Here is a 4,307-nt window from a genome sequence, read left to right as displayed (position 1 = left end):
CTGACAAGCCTCCTGAGCTTGTCAAAGTTGGCTTTCCTGAAATCAAGGACTTCTGTGTTGCTGACTGACTTGCCAGCTTTACGGTGGGTGGTAAAGGTGATCAGTTCATGGTTGCTGTCACCCAGCTTCCCATCGATCACTAGGTCGCTGATTAGGTCATCCCCAGTAGCCAGTACCTCTTCCTGACTCAAGAAGTCTATGGGCCAACAAGTGGTAAGAGGTGGTATCAGGTGAGTAACTAATAGTGCAGACTGAAGTAACCTGAAACATTTCCAAACATTTCCAAACTCTTGGAAACATTTCAGAAAGGAATCATTTCAGCCGGGGATATTTCTGTAGCATCCCCTGGCAGGACGATTCAAATTGCTGGGGCTGCATGCTGCTGCATATTCCAGCCAGGGAGCACAAGGAGGAGTGGAGGATATCTGTGCGGGGCAGATATCCCTCTTGTTGGCCATAGACTTCTTGAGTCAGGTAGAGGTCATCCACGCATGAGAGGAAGCTTTGCGACCGCTCGGATTTTGCTGAGTGATCCTCTCATGAGATGTCCAGATAATTGAAGTCACCCATGACAACCATGGTCCTGGAGCATGCGGCCTCAGCCAGTTTGCGGGTGAACTCCTGGTCAAGCTCAGGACTTTGTGTGGGAGGTCTGTAGTAGATTCCCACCGTTGTGTCCCCTGTGCTGTGTTCCCCATGGATTTTAACCCAGAGGGTCTCCAGTCGTCCACTCTGGTTGCCAATATCAGCTTGCAGGGACATGTAGCTTTCCCTAACATAGAGAGCTACACCCCTGCCCCTTGTAACTACACAATCCCTCCTGTAAAGGTATAGCCATCTATACCTGAGGTCCAATCGTGGGTGGAGTCCCACCAGGTCTCCATTATCCCTATGACATCATAATTATTTGTACTGAGCACGAGGACGAGCTCCTCCTGCTTATTCCCTAAGCTCCTGGCATGCAGGCAGGCAGGTGTCCTCTTTTGACTGGCAGAATTGCCTTTCCTCTGGATTGGTACAGCTATCACTTTGAGGGTGTGGACAGAAGTAGGAGTTTCAAATGCCTTTGAAACACTTCAGTGGTCCAGCTGTACAAGCATACATACCCTTTGAAACAGTCCAACAGCACTGTAAGCGCTCCAAGAGGCACTATTTTGAAGTGTTTCAGTTCTTGTTATGTCTATATGGGAATGGGGACCATAGGTCATCTGGAATCCCACAGTGCTCTTCTCTCCCTGCAACCCCTTCCATGGGAGTGGACATCCTGCCAAACTGTACAACCATAAGGACCCACTCCCTCATCCCAGCTGCTCCAGCACTCAGAGGCCTGCTGCTCCCACTGCTGCGTGCTGGATTCTTCAGTCCCAGCTCACTCAACCAATCTGCTGCCATGAGAGGAGTGTTAGAGGGGACTGGTGCTGGAAAGTCAGAATCCCAGTAGGGTAGAATGGGAAAGCCCCTGCCTCTGCCCTGCCCAGATATCCTCCACTCCTCTTTATGCTCCCTGGCTAGAATATGCAGCTGCATGCAGCCCCAGCAATTTGAATGGTCCTGCCGGGGGATGCTACAGAAATATCCCCGGCTGAAATGATTCCTTTCTGAAATGTTTCCAAGAGTTTGGAAATGTTTGGAAATGTTTCAAGTTACTTCAGTCTGCACTATTAGTTACTCACCTGGTACCACTTCTTGTTGACATATATTCTACTGGCTTTGAAATACCCAGCTGTTAAATCATCTACACGAGCAGTAGTGCCAGTTTTTAACTGCTTCACTGCTTTTTCACCTGTTGATAGTCTAGTGCTGATATCTGTTCTGTCCTGCAAACTGCCCTGTTCATTTAGCAGCACCAGAATGCCTACGTCTGAATGCAATGCCATGTCCCTTCCATACTCCCAGCACCTAACCAGTTCACCAGTAGACTTTTTTGTACCACTTTTGGTCTGATTGTGTTTCCATACAAGTTAACTTATTTGCATATTACTGGTAGTTTTGTGTCTTGTTTTCTTAATACCACCTCTAGTTGTCCAGCATTTTAATTCCAAAAATTTTGCTTGAGCAATCTTTGATTTCTTCACTGCTTTACATAAGGTTTTTATTTCTGTTTTCCTAGCAATCTTGGCTTGTTTACGCCATTCCTAGACTTTTCTTGTGTCATTGTTAGTCCACATTTTTCTCATTTGTTTACACATCCCAGAAAAATCCTCTGCTGTGTATTGTGTCATTTCCTTAAATAAATGACCGTGAGATTTATTCATCGCCATAAACTAAGGACCTCAAAGGTCATGCAGGTGGTGCATCTTTTAACTTACTCAAATGAAACTTGACTCCCATTAATCAAAAGCCAATAGAACGGTGGATGTAATCTTTCCATTGTCAGGGTCACAGCCCTTGTAGACTTTTGCATCCAATGGTATCTGTCAATGTGTTTTACTAATAAGATTAGGGTCAATCTGCTTTTTGGTTTGGCTGTTGACTTCAGTGGGGCTAGGATTTGACCAAATGTTTTTAACTGCTTACTTCCTAATTCCTCTCACTTTCCAAAAATAGCTGTTTTATTTTGGAATAAATTACAGCTCTTTATTTTGATTTCAGAAACAGTTTGAAAGCTTTTGTATATGCTGTTGCTTTTCTTATTGTCTCCTTTTCCTCCTTAGTTCTTTGAATGAAAACACACCAAAGATTTATTGAGACAACTTCCTTCACTCAGGTTTTTACTTAGGTCGTGATCTTGCAACCATTTGTATAGTCGTCAGTGTCAGTGTTTGCATATTGTGAGATCAGTATATATATAGTAATAGTTCATAGAAATATGGGGTATCTATATAATTATGTCTTTGACTAACTATGGAAGTATTGAAATCTGGTTTCTTTTTTCAAGAACAAGCTAGACCTTTACCTCAAAATGTCCTAATTATACAAACATACTAATTTATCTCTTAGTTAGTAAAAGTAAGTATATGGATATAACATACACAGACTGCTGAGTTCAGCTCCATACTACATGGCATTTAGATTACGTAGCTAGAACAAAATGAACAATGTGCACATTAAATGGTTTAAAAACTGGCTGACAGGTCTGAAAATGTAATGGCAAACATCACCATTAAGCATGGGTATTTTTATAGGGTTTTGTTGTTACTGCTGTAATTCTTCAGTCAATTATTGCTTTTAGTTATACTCAGGGATCTGGGTTTTCTGTTTAGCATGGGAAAATTCAGTAAAACTTGGATTTTCTCATTTTAAGGAGAAAAACTGGATGTTTTCATTTTAAGGAGAAAAATGCAGCAAATGGTGGGTTTCCCTTTGCAGGCTGGCAGAATTCCAGCCTGCAAGAGGCTGGGGGGAGTGGAAGAAGGGTGTTCAGGCGGGGGGCGCCATGTGCGTGTGTACATGTACACATGTACATGGGCACTAGGCAGCCCAGAGAGCAGCTCCCACAGTAAAAGGTGGGGGGGCATTGAGGGAGGGAGGGATAAAGGGAGTTGGGCAGGGCTGGGGCTGGGGCTGCTGTTCAGGCAGGGTGGTATGTGGGGCTTGGGGCCCGGGGCCAAAATATGTAGCTACAAGGCCTGGGGGCTGCCCACTGCAGGCTCAGGTCCCCCACCCTGCTGTCCTTCCCCTGGGGCCTCTGCAGCTCAGGCAGCAGAACCTGCCACAGGAAGGCAAAGCGGGGCTGTGCCACCCATAGGTGAGAGAGCTGGGCTTTGAATCTGTCCTGCTGCAGCAGCCACTGCCTCCTACATGCAGTAGCCAGGGCTCAGGCACTGCTGTGTGGGAATGTGGACCTGGGTCCCTGGCCCCATAGCCCTGGCAGCTGGGACCTCCCTCTGGCAGGATTTGGGGGGTGGGACCCTCATGTAGGGGGTGAGGGGCACTATGCTCCTCTTACCCTAATGTCTATTTTTATGACATTTAAGTGAAATAAACAGATGCAAAGACTTTTTTATGAATTAACCAGAGATGGCTTGTGTACTGTAACTAAATATATTACCCTGAGTTTCTGACCAGTTTTTATCAGCTCTTTTGGTCTTCAAACAGTTTATGTAAGAGATTTCATCTTAACTATCACACTTTCCACACTTCCACTTCTCTAATAGCATTCCCTGCTGACTCTGCTGATCCTGTGGCTTCTATTTTGAGTGTGTTGAGAAATTATCTAGGGTTACCATACGTCCGGGTTTTCCTGGACATGTCCTCTTTTTGGATCCTCTGATCTCTGTCTGGGTGGCTTTTTAAATATGATCAAATGTTTTTGGTCAGCTCAGCTTTGAAGTTTTTCCCACCTTCTCCTTGCAAGGAGCTGCTTG

This window comes from Crocodylus porosus, unplaced genomic scaffold (genome assembly GCF_001723895.1).
Source record: "Crocodylus porosus isolate Cpor-Errol unplaced genomic scaffold, CroPor_comp1, whole genome shotgun sequence".
NCBI classification, from domain to species: domain Eukaryota; kingdom Metazoa; phylum Chordata; order Crocodylia; family Crocodylidae; genus Crocodylus; species Crocodylus porosus.
This window is presented reverse-complemented; position numbering follows the sequence as displayed.